At 31.6% G+C, this 17385-nt stretch overlaps 1 long non-coding RNA gene across 1 annotated transcript; it reads left to right on the top strand.

The window, feature by feature from the left end:
• Window positions 1–13748: 13748 nt before the first annotated feature.
• Window positions 13749–17062, top strand: LOC134726812 (uncharacterized). The gene is made up of 3 exons (XR_010108647.1): window positions 13749–13809; window positions 14736–14807; window positions 16977–17062. It is a non-coding gene; the product is annotated as an uncharacterized LOC134726812 (long non-coding RNA).
• Window positions 17063–17385: the final 323 nt, after the last annotated feature.

Raw genomic sequence — 17385 nt, 5'->3', positions numbered from 1 at the left:
GCAGTTTAAATGAAATATGATTGATATTTTAGGCTTAATAGATATAGTAAGATGTGGTGTGAGTGTCAATGAGAAAACTATCCTTCCAAATAACAATTTGAAAAAGTAAACCATTATAGGTCAATGTACGACCGTCAACACGGATCCTTTGATCACACCGAACCACAAGCTTCAAAGGGCCTCTTTTTAAAGCATGTTTGGTACCTGTCAAATTCTAAATATGAAAATATTACTAAGTAATCTACAGTAAATATCTCATAATGGGAAACCGATCTTTCTGAAACATTTTTGTATACAAAAATCAAGAGATGTGGTATGATTGTCAATGGGCAACTATCAACTTAAGTTCAAACGAAGTAACTGTAAGTAATGATAGACAACTGTAATGCCTTTATACACAATGAGTATAATCCATATCGTATAATCGACTATAAGTTTTTCTAAAAAATATTTGAAACACTTATAGTCCTCCACTTTTTTTACCAACACAACATTTGAAGAATCCCTTTTTTTCAAATATCTATACGACAATTGCTGCACCCGTGAATACTAGCATCGACTGTTATCAATGTATTGCTTTACACTAGTTAGTTTGTCTTATTGGTAATTGTGCTCTTCACTGTTGGTTAGTTGCTATCTCGTGCAGGAATAACTAAAATCTTCGTGTCATCATCATCTATATTAATAGCTACTGTACATAACAGTTAATTCAAACACGCGTTTCTTTGCAAAGAAACAAAACTACGTTAATCTGAGCATGGAAAGAAGACTAATATCCCGAACTTTCAATTTGTATACCAAAAAAATAAAAAACTAAGCACAATTGTAAATGCACGAAACAAATGTGTTAACTAGTAAATAACACGTATGTTCGGTTGATTGTAAACATGTAGTAGTCCATCATGCATTTTTACTCATTTATTGTATTGGTCAAAAATCTAGAGAAAAATAAAATTGCGTCACACGTAAAAAAACTGATACATGTGCGAGGACATATAAATATGCTAATTCATGCACATCCATATAAGGTAGAGTTCCCGACCTATTTAAGAAGTTTGTTCAATGATTGTTTGTTTACAACTATGACGAAATGACCTTAAGGTTGGGTCGTGTCCGGTTTTGTGGAAATATTATGTGAAGGCAATATTATAACTCCGAATTTGCTTTTCAAATTACTATGTTGCTGCTTACCAATTTTATAAAAGCAAATACAAAATACATGAATAAGTCTCATAGAGAAATAACCATATATTGATTGTTGCTTAATAATGTATAACTGATGCTCTGTCTTGTTTTTTTCGGTTAAAATAGGTTGTCGTCCTATGTTTTTGAACTGTGTTATCTGTTTTGTTATTGAACATGTTGTCTACACATAAAATTGAGAATGGAAATTGGGAATGTATCAAAGAGACAGCAACCCGACCATAGAAAAAAATAACAGCGGAAGGTCACCAACAGGTCCTCAATGTAACGAGAAATTCTCGCACCCGGAGTTTTTGCAAAAGCAACATTTGTCTCATCTTTCAAAGAAGGTTTATCGTCGTCTTTATGTATAGGTTATTTAACAGCGTGGTATGTTCAATGATGTTTTCCTGTAAAAAGAATTGTTTTTACTGTTACTCCTTGTATGCCTAATAAAAGACGTTACCAATCTAATGCATATTATGTGTATTCGGTATCTTTTGCATCTCTGTGACATCCCATTAATCAGGAATGGCTATAATATGAAGAAGAACTACATTTCGCTAGAATCAGGTAACCTACATACCCGTCACATATTTGTGAAATGATTTCTTAATATACAGAAATCTGGACACTTTCTCAATATGAGGCATGATATTTCACATCACTTTTCTTACAAAGTTGAAGGGTATTTATGCCTTCCGCACAGTGAAACGGATACAATCAATGAAAATGTCGTTACATTTGATTAAAGTAATATATTATATTACTAAAGACACGATTACAGTTACTGTCCTTATAGTCGTATTCAAATTAAGAAGAGTAATATTTTGTTCTTCCAAAATTTCGGCGTTTTCGTATCTCGGATAAAGAAACCAATTTGTAACTTAGAACTTTTTATGTATTTACCTCACTCGAAATCTATTAAGTTTATATTGCCTGTAAAAACAAACATACTTTAGCTTCTTTTTCCTAAAATTTGCTTGTCTGCTTATACTTATAATTAGTATTCAAGAAGCAAGTTATGTATTCAAATGACTGATTATGTAAATGTACAGATGGTAAATGACTGTATACAAAACTATCTGAAAAGCGGATTGCTAGATGAAACATGCAAGATGTTTTGACAACATTTTTTTTTCTAGTCCATTCAAAGAACGATTATTATGAACGACTTAAGAAAATGAACAACTTTTGTACAATGCGATAATAGAAAGTATTTACTTCCGCATTCTTCTCATTTCAAAAGACGAATTCTAAATAGTCTATCCTTAAATTGTTAGCTTTTTTTGTAAATTTAAATGGTTTGGTATTCATGCGTGACTATTTAAAAAATCGTCATACTGTGTGTAAATAACAATCATATCAACTGGGTGTTTTTTTCTATTTTAAGAAATAAGCTTCCTTAATAGTACAACTAAGGTTTGCAATGACTTTTTTCGTATTGTTTTTGCTGTCTGCTTTTGTTGGATATAATACTATAATTGGTATTGAAAGTAAGTTTCATAATGTTCATGTAATCATTTGAATATTGAGTCACGATTGTTAAATAATTCCTGTATATATGTTTTTTTGGTATTTATAACGTGTCGTCAAAGCGAGCGAAAACAAGTAATAATGGCTTTGCAAGACTATGAGTCAGTGGTTGTCATTATTTTTCTTTAACAAATTTGTCTTTCACAAATGTATTTGTGAATTGGAAGAAAGTGTGATACACTTATACGGCATTAACTTATTACACCATGATCATGATTGTCCTTTAAAATATTTTAAAACATATATTTTTCAAAATATATCAGTTGGAATAGAAACGAGTGTCAACGAAATAAACAACCCAGCCATAGAGCAAAAAAAACAACAGCAAAAGACAGTTAATTGGACTAAAACGTGGGGTCAAAATCAAGCACCATGGGGGCGACTTCAGCTGGCCTCTAAACAATAATGTATACTACCGCAACAAAATGGACGTCACACTTATCTCAGACACAAACAAATGAATAATTATTAACAAAAAATAGAGCATCCTGATCCACATTGGACAGACACAAACATGTTTTGACATATATCAACTACACCATTAAGCATTAAGCTAATGTGAAAAAAAGTCCACATAAATCACCACATGCCAATACGAACAGTAAAACTTAGTTTTAAATAACTTTAAGTCAGATGTTAGAATAGTCTTAAACCACATATCAATGATTGACACAAACAGCTGTTTGTCAAACCATGCCTCGTTTTAGAATATATATAATATTCAAAGATATTTTGATTTCTTTACGTACTGGTTCCCAATTATCAAATCTATGTTTCATCTCATAGAGACATAAGTTTGGAATTTCACCTGTACAAAAACATTTGTGTTGTGAAATTTAAATTATAAGAGAAGGCACAAAGTGAAGATAGGGGTACAAATTTAGTACATAATTTTAGTATTAGTTTCAAAGCTCACAAGTTTGGGTAAAAACATGTTTAAAATGTGCCGCACAACCCTATGTTTTGACATTTAGATACAATAAGTGCATATCAATTTTCCAATATAGGATTCAATTTTCAAAGTAAAAGTGGCACAATTTTAGCCGCAAAGGGAACTCTAATGGGAAATTGCATTGTCTATATTTACAGAAATGCAACCTAAGGGATTTCTCAACATGCCATAGAAATGTAAAATTGAGAATGGTAATGGGAAAAAATATTAAAGAGACAACAACTCGATCATAGAGCAGACAAAGGCCGAAGGCAACCAATCGGTCTTCAACGCAGCGAAAAAATACCGCCACCGGCAGTTGTCCTCAGCTGGCCCCTTAATAAAATCGTGTCATATTTTATGAGTGTCATGAGTGAATCAACATTTATACTAAAATATGCAATCCTAAAAGACTTTGCAACAGTATCATATACATATTCTTTCCGAATAAGTATGTTTACAAGTCTGAGTAGCTTTTGAGGTGAATGCCGGCAGTTTTGTGCTTAGTAAAAAGTATTACGGTAACCATAAAATAGTGGATGTGATATCATAAACCCTGGTGTAATAATTTGTCAGTAGAACATAGATTTATTTCGTTGAAATCAAATACGTTGTTACATAGACGAGCGAATTGAACAAGTATTTGAATCCAAGAAGAGTAAATCCCTTATTATGCCGACAACTAGTTTTTAGAAACGTGTGTTGACTTTCGATATAAAAACACCATATGAGTAAATTAAATTCTTAATTTAATAAAAAGAGATCGGTATTTGCTTTACTCTGCGAGGCAATAAAAGAAGATATTTCAGCTAAAGCTTAACCGAAAAAAAATTGCTACAACGTTTTATCATAGTGCAGGGAACGTGTATGTTATTTTTTTTATATAAAATATGATAGAATTTAGAAAAACAATAACAAATCTTTTTTTTCAATTGACTTTTTTATTTGAAATTAAATAATTATGTTATTAAACAAATGTTACATAACGAATTGAATTGAATACGTAGAGATATATAATATACAATATACGGGCTCTCAAATGCAAACAAACATATTACCTAGCACAACAATGCACATGTAACTTCAGTATTACACATATTATGTGTTGTATTAACATGATTAACTTTTTTCAACTTTTTGTTTCTTATTCCAATTATTTCATACATTAATAATTGATATACGCATATTTTGAAAACTTATTATTACACACTCTTTTTAACAAACAGCATGTTATAAAAAGTAATGTCAATTGTTAAACAATAAATGGCATCCAACTCATACCAAAATGAACTAAGTTAGGTGCGTATTTTCCAATACCCCTCCAAACTGCATTGACTTTTATATACGGCATTAATGCAAGTTATCACCATATTATTAAACAAACATAACAGACGGGTCGAACATCTTAATATAGTACAGTAGTTTGCTTAAAATGTTGCAATGAGTAAATGTGATGTACTAATGGCCATATGAATTGTGTCTAATTCATGGACATCTTTGTTTTTGATTTCCATCAATGTACACGAAGTATTATTGACGAAAATGCAACCTTTAGTTGTGGAATTCCCCTGTTTAACAATTATAGTCTACAATGATTTGGAATAGCTCTTATTTATTTAGAGAATATAAGTATTTATTTTAAGATGCAAAGACTACAGCCAATTTAAACTGAGTTGTGGGAAAACAACATGTTTTAAATTACTTTTATTTTTTATTTTAGACGTGAGCAGCTATCATGTGGAAACTGATTTTTTGCCTTTGGTCGACAGTATACTCAATTCTGAACATATATTTTGTAATGCAACGTATTTGGCAACAAATATTACCCGTCAAATTGCAAGTAAACCAAACATAACGGTAGTCTTATGTAACATACAAGATAACCAAAGAACAACCAATAATATACCATTACAAACTTGTGTAGATGTATTCACCGACATCGAAATAGAATTTTCCTGTTCTAATTTTACTTCTGCTACTTTGGGTATGTTTTTCAATTTTATGGTGAATAAAAAATATATCAAGCGTTTATGTGTCAATAATAAATTGATCAGTATTTTTTTACTCTGCGAGGCAATTAAAAGAAGATATTTTAGCAAAAATTTACCGAACGAAATTTCCTGAAACGTTTTTATCTATTCACTAGGGTTTTTTTCCGGATTTTTCAGAAATACAATTGACGTTTAGTGAAATACTGGTCAGATGTAAATAAAGAATTCGTATAATGCGTTGCAATCAATCATGGCAGATAATACTTATAAAGTTTACACCAAAAAAAAAAGAGTAATTCTCAAGCAAAAACATACTAAAACATTATATACACCATACATAAATAAGAATAAAAACACATATAGAATAATGGTATTTTGTTTTTGATAATTACCTTAGCAACAAGAATATACAACGCCCTATTAAGCCAGATGAAAGTCAACCTGATGAAGTCAATACCCAAAACAAGAATGTCATTTTTCTTTTTATCGGCGATGGGTGTTATTTGAATGTCATTTTTTGTTGTGAATATGGAGTAAAATGAAGAAAAAAAACCCTTTTACTCGTGGCAAATGTTAAGATATTCGCGTTCGTTTCATTGATACAATGTAGCGGACAGATCCGAGTACGTAACATTGCTGCACTGAAACATATACTAGAGTGTCTAGTCTTGTTTCTGATTTAAACAAAAATAGTAAGTACGATCAAAGGGTAATATACAAATGGATGAATACTAGTGAAGTTAAACAAATGTCAATCACTATCATAATAATAAATATATACATAATATTCGAGTTGATGAAGACAGTTTCAAGAAACAAAAAATCAATTAATCTTTTTATCAGCAATTTATCGGAAACTGCATGACTTCTGTTGCTATGAATATGAGGTAAAATGAGATATTAGTAAAACTACTTGTACACGTACAAAATGTGGTATAGTTGTTATGGTGTTTAAGTGAAGTTGCGTGCATACCATTAATAAAATTAAACAGATGGACATGCACACGTGACGTTGTTTGATTGAAACATAACGCCATTGTCCTTTTCTTCGAGAATCAAGTCATGTTTATGCTCTCGAGTATATAGGGATGTACAATCAAAGGAAAAAATGTAAAAAATGACGATACGTAGTACAGGTAGGTAGATACCATTGACTTTAATTAGAATATAGAAATAAAATGATGTGGTATGAATGTCAATTGGACAATTTTTCATGAGAAACTGAGTAAAACAATAATAAAAATTATTTGTCGCAGTACGGCTTTCAACAACGAGCAAAACTCTTAACGGGTATAAAGCTGTAAAATGGCCCCAACTGACAAATGGGACCTATTTTAACATTTAAACAGAAACAATTATGATATGGTATGCTTATAGTAAACGTTTAACATTATGAACAATACAAGTTCTCTGTTGTATTTTTGAGAGATTAGCTATATATAATTTTTTAAAACAATTAATCTTTTACGATTCAAGTTTAAGATCTTTGTATCTGATTGATTATCGCAGGACCATGTGTTAACATTTTAGAAACCTTCACAACATCGTTTCCTTATGATAATGGTACACTCGATGTTATTTACAACTGTTCTGATCCAAAACTAACTCGTGTAAGACCTCAGAACCAGTCAAACCATGCAAAGTGGACGCATTGTAAAGATATTTCACAGGAGATTTGGTCAAATTGCTCTGTTGCATGTATTGGAAGCATATGCTCCATTAATACCAGATGTGTCAATGATATCGATCCGAGATGCCTTATTCCCAAGTACAGGGTCATGTTGATCAGAATAATTTACGACTGCGTACATCATTCGCGTGAGTACATGAAATGTTTTCTTTATTTGTCATGGTATCCTTTTGAAACTATGGTTTATTTTATTTAACATGTATTGCGTCTTGTTTTGTGCCCTAAAATATTTGATTCAACATAATTATCAAGGTGCTTGTCTTCGCTTTAATAGCTTATATGTTTTTTCTTGTTTTTGTTTTTGTTTTTGTCTTAATTTTGTTTTGGAAATTAGGAACATAGACACAAGAACACATAATTTCGATAGACTGATTGATTGACTGGTTTTTTTTAATTGTTAATGGCGGTTATAACAAGCATACGCTAATCAGGATAGCATGAAAATAATTACTTTAAAAACAAACATAAAAAACGGACAAGGAACAACATAAACAAGTAAAGCAAACAAATCATTCAAATGGGATTCGTTTCTATGTAAGAACTATTTAATACAACAAGAAAATATGAGACAATATGATTTCACAAGTAGTTAAACGTCTTCTATATAGTTTTTCAATAACGAGGGAAAATTGAAGAAAAACAACAAGCATAAACCGACATTACACATGCGTATATCGATCATAATTAAATAGTTTCAATTAGATAATGTATAAGAGGTATATTTTAAATGATTAGTCTAATTTCCTCCAAAATGTATTTATATTGTATATTTTCATCAATTGTTAAAATTGTTTTCAAGGTCGTTTTTTATATATCTAAATTTTAATTTCTAATCAGTTGTCGATTATAACAATTTATCTGTTCTGTATGATCTTTAAAAAGTTGAAATGCCGTCCTGGTTTATTTTTCAGACACAAATATTAAGCGTTTTCAGAATTACTTTATCGTATTTAATACTAGAAATTCACAATTTAATTAAAAGAGTCAAATGTAGTACAATGATATGTGAACGGAACGTGCTTGTAAAACGTTTTTCTGTTACATTTTAACATTATTTTATGTTTTGTTTTACATCTTTTGTTCACATCGAAAGTCATAGGTGCAGTAACCCCTACCTTTCCGCATTTCACCAAGCATCACATGGGTAATTATTATATCATAAATCTGATTGCTATTCAAACATGCTAAAAATGAAATGCGTCAAAACATCTTTTAAATTTATAAAAAAAATACGTCCATCATTGCAATGTTTTTACAAAACCATACGTACTGTAATAGTACATGTAGTAAAGGCCATGAACGGTCACACGAACGGTGTTCCTGGAAAAATAAAAATCAGAATGAAGTGACGTTAATATTGAATGTAAAATAGGTATCAATAGATTTTAATGTAATGCAACAAGCGGATGATGATCTGCATTTAGCTATTCTTAGATATATATTTGAAACTTTGATAATTGCGGTATTCCTATACAGAATGAATATTAGAACATTATAATACGTGTAAGAAATGCATAAAGCACATCTAAATATGGCTACAAAATATAACTATTTGTTAACTTACTACTGTCAAAATTTGCACAATTCCACAAAGACAATTTCACAACACTTTTTATTATGAAAATAACTTTATCTGAGTAACCTCACCTACTATCTGAGTTATCTTCCAATATTTGTTAAAACTAGAAAAAAAATAATGAATAAAACACACATCTGGTGTTGTTTTTATAAATTACCACCGAAATTATGATTAAGGTGGTATGGGTGTCTTTCGCCATCTTGGATTGTAAAAAACAGAGAATCTAAGGTCCATATTTTCTATCAAGTTATCAAAATTTAATGCAGGAATGCAGAATTTAATGTGAATTTTCATTTAAAAGAACCAATTTATAAGAATATAACTTAGAAATATTAATATTTTTACAAGTGTAGATTAATTTTGGTTGTTTTTGAATATTGTTCAAATTGTCATTTTAAGGGGATGTAACTCTATAAGAGTGCATTTTCTGAAGGACTCTACATGAAATTTTCCTTTTTTGTCTTTTAGCCGGAAAAAACGTACGATGACCCTATCTTTTCTTTTGATATTCTCAAACCATTGTCTGAAAGCAATCTTTTCCTAATTTATTTTACAATTCTATCATTTTGTTTAGTTTTTATTCACAAAATGGTGTTTTTTCCTGTATAATCCATACAAAATTTGTCATTTTGTCACAATCTGTAGCTTGAGAAAATGCACGGTGACCTATCATTTTTATAATATCTTTGATCATGTATCAATAGATACTACATTTATGAACAAATTCTATCATTTTTATTATAGACTCCCATACCACCTTAAACACATATATATACATTAAAAGTCTTACCCATGAATCACATACTTCTCTCATAATTTGCACATTTCATAAAATATCTAGACCAATCGTTATCGGCTTCTTCAATATTCAAGATGGAGAAAGGCACCCGAGCCACGTTAAGTTATTCTTTCAATGTATTTTACTATATTTGTAACTGTTATGATATTAGAAAAGTAGAGCAAGTAGTATAACAATACATTTTCCTTTTTCTTAAAAATAAACTCATCAAAGATACCAGGATTTACAATTGTATATTTACGCCAGACGCGCGTTTCATCTACAAAAGACTCATCAGTGTCGCTCGAATAAAAAAAAGGCCAAATAAAAGTATTGAATAGTGCTTTCTTTAAGTTAATGCAAGCTCAATGTTCAACTTTTAATCAATACTAGATTTTCTAACGAACAGTTTGATTGACATTTTTCTGCAAAAGGTGACAAAAAACGCTTCTTTTAACATACACCCTCCTCAAAACTAAAGATTGAAATATATATCGATAATGTGAAAAATAAGAGAACATTTAATTACAAAAAATAAGCAGGTAATATGTAGAACGCTTTTATTGAGATTGTTATGGGGCTATAATTAAAGCAGACATGATAACTCTAGTGAAGTGTAAATGAATAGGTAAACATACGTCAGCTTATGATTTTTTTAAATACATGCAGACATATGAAGCTACATATGACATTACATACTTTCGATCCTTTTTCGGCACCTAAAAATTACTTGATATATACAAATATGACACAATTTTATTTCGATAGTTATATATAGTTGATAAATTAAACATTTCAGTATTCCATCAGCTGGTAAGGTAAACTTTCAGTTCTGTGTTACACCATAGGGTACCGCATTTTTTTTGTACGAACATAAAGAGTAATGTCTAAAGAATATTTTAAGAGGTGTAAGACTTTTGAAAAAGTGTCCAAAAGGGGTTTAAAGGGGTTTTATTTAAGAGTATACCAACAATCTAGTTTAACACATATATAGAAAAAAATTATAATAACCAAGTATTCGGTACTATGTCTCTTGTCATCAAGTAACTAAAGGCAGTTGTACAAAATTTATAGGGAAGAAAGGAAAAAACATGGAATCAATGACAAACACAAACAAAAGCAATGTACACTACAGTCATTAAAAATCACACATAGTACGCGAAAAAAAGAACTGTCAGGGTTTCAAGATCTTTATTAAAGTTCTTTAAACAACAGAATCACCAAATTTTAAGGTCATGAAGAAGGCCATAGAGTCGTCTTCATTTTTTGTCAACCCCATCTACCGAATTAACATGACCATCATCTTCATCATCTTCGTCGTCATCGTCAGCTATATCAACGACTTGATTATTCTTGTTGCTACAAGCATTCGTACATTTGCAGTAATCTGTACAGGAAAAACTTGTCTAACACATGAACATCTTTGTGTGGCACAACCAGCTTTACATGAATAGCTTTTCAGTATCAATAAAGCATATAAAGCTGGCAGTTAGTCAAGCCAAATGCTGATCAAATCGTTTTTAACAATCCAACCATGTTGTTTGGCGATGAACAGTGATGTGTTGAAAAGCAGATTTCCACATCTTTGCCTGAAAGTTGGCTCGTTTGATGCGCTTTAACATTGCATCTTTTGTTGGGTCAGTAGATGACAATGAATATGTTTTGCATTGCCAAAAAATCTGAATCCTAATTTATTGATGTTATTATTCTCGAAGCCATATATAGCAAACATAAACCTCTCGAGCGTTTTTAGCAGTTCTTCACCTACCTCTTCAAAAGTTTCACCAAGACGGGATTGAATTTCTGAAAAACGTGTCAAAACGCCGAATGCTTTTCTTTTTCCTTCACCAGACAAAGCACTAACTGAATCACAGGCAGAAAAGGTGAAATCCTGGCAGTGCTCTACAAAGTGTGTAGTTCAACATTCTCTCTTAATTTTGCGCACATTGATTGCACATGAAATTATCTTCATTGGGGAGACGTACCTGTCAGAAGAATTATATTTGAACTGATGCAATTCTGAAAATAGCAGCCAATACTTTCACATCAGTGTCAGAAGATTTCATTAAAATGGAATCGTAGCTTTTGTCAGCTGTGTGTTTTGCATGGATAAACATTTGTGTGTCGGCTTCTTTCTATTTGGTTAGAAGCTTAGTGCATTTTACACTTGCCACTACTTCATTTTTAATAGAAATTTTGAGGCACACATTTTCATGTGTTACAAATAAATCAATTCCTTCAAGTGTAAATCTATAGGATTGTTTACTCCATCTTGACACAAAGAATTCAACTAGAGCAACTTTCTACCAACTGACAAAAAATTCTTCCATTGCCGAGGGCACGATTGTGATGGTCTAGAAATTATTGCAATGATTTGCCTTCCAAAGGACAGGCGATCCCGTTCAAACTTTTTTATGGATATTGTGGGTTTGGGATCAGTGACACAAACAATGCGGGGAGCTCTTTTTTAAACTGAAAGGATGATTTTAAATTCAACATTTGCCAAATTAGAAACAAAGTATTTGATATCCTTGTGATGGATTGAATGACTGCCATGACATTAAATATCCACATGCTTTCATCAGGAATAGCTTGTATTTGTTCAACGTCCTTTTCGAAAATACCACCTAGTACATACTTATTTGTCTTTACAGGTGTATCATATTCGTTTGCAAGAGACCATGAAGGAGGACCTACTTCAAACCGGAATACCTCTTGCATATCCGACTGTCTTGTCTGGGTTATTACAAGCAGGCTACTAAAAAGATTTTTTCTGCTTGCAATGTGTTGTTGTTCTTATCAGCCATTTACTTCTTACCTTGTATTACCTTTGTTGGAAATATAAGCAATGGTTGTCTTTTGATTGGTTTGAAGATACATGTATTGGTTGACCCTTGAAAAAACGTTCATTAATGACATTTTCTGAAACCGACTTTCCCATTTAATACGCGTTTTGAAGGTCGCGACTTAATTCCGAAGAAGCACCAGTACACGAGGACAAGCCGGAGAACTGCTCATATGTTTCAAATGGATTTGTCCATCTTTGCAGTTTATGAACCAATATTAATAGTCAGTTTCCTTCTCGCTTCATTTTTGTCTTCCATGTTCTTTTTGTGCGGATGATTCAGAGTTAACAATTCCTGTCAAATCTCGACATCTTGATGATATTGAAGCTCTGTCATATACATTTAACAACTAACATTTAACAACATTTACTATAACATTTATTTAAACTAAAACCAACAATGCCACTCTTGTTTTTTGGTAACTCTGTTCATTGTTTGCTCGATTGTTAGGTGAACTGTATATCTAGAAAATCCATGAAAGTTTCTCTGAACGCAAAAACAACACGATGAAAGATAGTCATGCGCATCAAGATGGATATTTGGCATATTTTGCATGTGAAGCAAATTGAATGGCATGTATCGGGAATAGTTTTGACGGTCAAATGCAATAAACTGAATGCAAACAAAGTAAAAAAATCAGTTGACAATAGGTACAAAATTTATAAAACAAGATTAAATTCATTAATTAGTGAAGCAATATATATACAAGTAAGAAGGAAAGAAAAATGAAAAAAAAAATCACTATCAAATGAGGAACAATGAATACATGACGAAAACCAAATAAATAGTAACCAGATGGGATGTCAAATCGACATAACTTTGTTCCAAAGAAGGTAAGTTTTACGTGGAACTATCTGAATCTGATTTCCCTTTTATAAACTGCAATATCAAATAACCTGGTGCTGTTTCCAGGGGTCTTCCTTAAGTATCAATAAAATAAGATCAACATGATCAAGTTTGTAAAAAAACTATACATAATCTTTTGTACTGACTTCTTCTATAAAATGTATTAAATTGAAATGTATTTTTATTGTCTAGCAAAATCGGTTTATTTAGAACATAATAGTGATCGCCCATGCTGAAATTATGTTGTCAATGCGTTTCAACAGCATATATACATGATATACTCTATATAGAATGAATGCAATAAAAACATGAATATGAAGTCTATTATTGGTAAATTTATAAAAAAAATTATCAATATTTCTACTATTAGGAACTACTAAAGCCATTCACGTGCCTTCTTCAACGGAAATGGCTACCACCAGAATCCCAGGTATTTATAATTTTCAATGAAAAAGGGGCGAAAGATACCAAAGGAACACTCAAACTCATAATTGAAAAAAACTGACAACGCCATGGCTAAAATGAAAAAGACATACAGACAATTAATAGTACACAAGAAATAACATAGAAAACTAAAGACTGAATAACACGAACCCCACCCAAAACTGAGGGTGATATCAGGTGCTCTGGAAGGGTATGCAGATCTGCTCCACATCACATGAGGCACCGAATAGATATAATAAGCCTTTTTGACTCTGTGTCCAGCAATGGTTTTCTAAGATGTATTACCAATGTTATTTCAACTGATCGGACGGAGCTTACGTTTCAATTTGCATAAGGACAGGCTATTTGAAGATGTGTTTGATAAGGACGAATGCCGTTGTAATTATAACTACTGGTTTAAATTCACCTAACATTGTCACCAAACAGATATACACAAGAAATGAGTGTACGATATAGGACGAATAAAATAATTCAAGATTAATAGAATTTAATCTGCTGAAGATGAGTATTTTAAAGTATTAGCTATTGTATTATTCTGTTTGACGAATTTACATATTGAAATCAGATATATGACCATATTAGGACACTTCATTGATGAGTTTATCCAAAACACCTGTCTGTAGATGGAGATTACAAACTCAAAAGAATATTACAGCTTAAATAACAAGAAAACACCATTTGAATTTAACACAGAGTTTATTGAAATTTTAAACGCACAAATATTTATTGAAGTTTGCTTTCCTTAGATGTAGTATTGCAATTTTAAAATTCAAGCATATCGATAACCTAAATTTTGAATGTATGCATCACCCGACAAAAAACTGTGTCGAATCGTTCTAAAGAAACCAACTAATATATGTACAATTAAAATCCATCACACCTATTTGTAACTTTTGTCTCCATTAAATATAGATTTGACAACAACTTTTATGTTGACTGACAGTTCAACCATATCGAGAGAGGAGATACAAAAAGCAGAACAAGGTACTCATATGAAACCTATTCAGAAACCACGCTGCTTGGAAAGGTTAAACAGATCCTTTTTTATTCGAGGCTACCGTCTTGTTTGTCTTGTAAGAACAAGTCCGGTACTATGTCTTAGTTTACAACTCACATTCGTCATAATATATAACTGTTCTGTGGTAACACCAAATGAGGCATATCCGTCTATTTTCGTAAAGAAATAATAGATGCGCTACAACGGTCAACCAACTCGTGATGTCATCAGTACAATTGTTGAAGGGATAATTTCAACTTCACAACTTTGAACCCTTGGTTCAATATCTTCCATGTAAGCAGAAACCTCATATCGAAACAGCATATGAGAAATGCAAGTTTCTAACCATCCTTTCAACAAGGATCAATATATATTTTATAGGGACTTTCTGTTTTGAATTTACCTCAGAGTTCATTATTTGGGGGGTTTCACTTTCAAACAGGATAAATATATTCCAAATATAGTGGCCTCTAGAATTTTGCTATCTAAAAATTTAAAGTTCATAATTTGGTAGCTGAGTTCATCTTTTAATTTATCGTTTTATAAAACCTTAATATGCTTAACATGCTGCTTTGCATGAAAACATTGTTTTTGTGATATGTTTTTAAGGTTTATTGGTGTCATTGTGTTTCATTATTATACTACTAGGATAAGAAGAGGGTTGGGCACCCATAACATGTTAAACCCTGTCACATTTACATTCTATATATTCCTGTCCCAAGTCAGAAGCCTGATATTCAGTGTTTGTCGTTTGTTGCTGTGTTACATATTTGTTTTTTGTTCATGGTTTATTTTACATAATCAGGCCCTTAGTTTATACGTTTAAAATATATACATTTGTTATTTCATTTTTTTTTATAGCGGACTATAATCTATAGGCTTTAATCTTTGTTAAAGGTCCTACGATGACCTACAGTTGTCTATTTCTGTGTCATTTGGTCTATTAAAGAGCTGTCTCATTGAAAATCATACCACATCCTTTTTATATATGCATTGGGTTGATGTTAAGACGAGTTGTATATACATAATGTACACAGCCATGTATCACCATCACGGCTGGTAACCCGATGGATAAATCTGATGTAGAGTTGACACTGGATCAGACGTTCTTACAAATATAATTATTTCTGTGACTGTATCTTACATTATTTGTAGGATCCTTCACTATAGATAAGTTAGCTGATCTGTAAAAATAACATCTGCATGCCTTATATTTAATGTACTGTAGTACAACGCTAGATTAAAACTGATGTGGAAGGTAACACCCGGCCACCGACAGCTTCATTTTTATGAAGCCCAGATGGTCGTATGTTCTAGCGCGCCGGTTACAGTGCAGGCGAAGTGGTGTCACGATATCTTAGTAGCATGGGTTCGAATCCCCGCGAGGGAAGAACAAAATTTTGCAAAAGCAAATTTACAGATTTCACACTGTTTGGTTGATGTTCAGATAAGTTGTATATATATATAAACCAGGTAATTTTGGTTATTATAAAACAAGTTGTTCTAGAAAGTTGAATGGTATATATGTGAACACAACTGAGAATAGCGTTTTGATTTTCTTAGATCTTTTATGGTATAAATGAATGATTTGCATGTGCATTGTTCACGTGCACAATTTCTTTTAAACTATTTTTCATCAGAAACACGGCTGAATAGTCTGCTGAAATACGGTCGGACTTTCATTTGATCAATCCTGACACCCCTTGATGTGTTCTACGACAAGAAAAGCCATTAAATATGCATTATCCATAACTTAATCCTTTGTTTATAAGTAACATGCAATGGCAATGCTATTATTTTCTGCTTCAATGCATATACATTTTTTTTTTTTCATAGTTGAACTTGAATATTTTACAATGGCGATATTGTTACTTCAAGTTCCCGCGAACTTTGTTTATGCTCATACATAATAGTTATCAAAAGTACTAGGATTATAATTCAGTACGCCAGACGCGCTTTTCGTCTACATACGACTCATTATTGACGCTCATATCAAACTAGTTATAAAGCGAAATTACAAAGTTGAAGAGCATTGAGGATTCAAAATTCCAAAAAGTTGTGCAAAATACGGCTAAGGTAATCTATACCTGGGACAAGAAAATCCTTAGCTTTTAGAAAAATATACATAAAATATTATTTACTCGTTGTGCTTTTAGCTTCTAAAGGCCTCATAATTGGTGGCACCGTAGGTTCCATCGCATTTGTTGCAATCTTCGTGGTATTGGCAGTTTTGTTTAAAAGGTACGTAAAACACAATAGTATTTTCTAAAAGCTGTCTTTGCAATGGTAAATAATGTCAAAATCACATGCGTACATCACGGAAATATAAATAAGAAGATGCTGTGTGAGTGCAAATGAAACAATTCACCATCTAAATCACAATGAGTAAAAAGTTAGCGTGATGGGTACATGGTGTAATAGTATAATATTTTCGAGTAATATTTCTGAAGTGGTAATTGGAAACTTTTTTTTCTATGAAACAATTGTTAGAAATTATTATAGACTTAGTAATACATGAATTATCAATGTATACGCATTTTTGTTTTTTCCAAATAATTCAGAATT

This window comes from Mytilus trossulus, chromosome 7, assembly GCF_036588685.1.
Source record: "Mytilus trossulus isolate FHL-02 chromosome 7, PNRI_Mtr1.1.1.hap1, whole genome shotgun sequence".
Taxonomy (NCBI): Eukaryota; Metazoa; Mollusca; class Bivalvia; order Mytilida; family Mytilidae; genus Mytilus; species Mytilus trossulus.
Note: the sequence above shows the minus strand (reverse complement) of the source record. Positions and strands in the feature narration are given on the sequence as shown.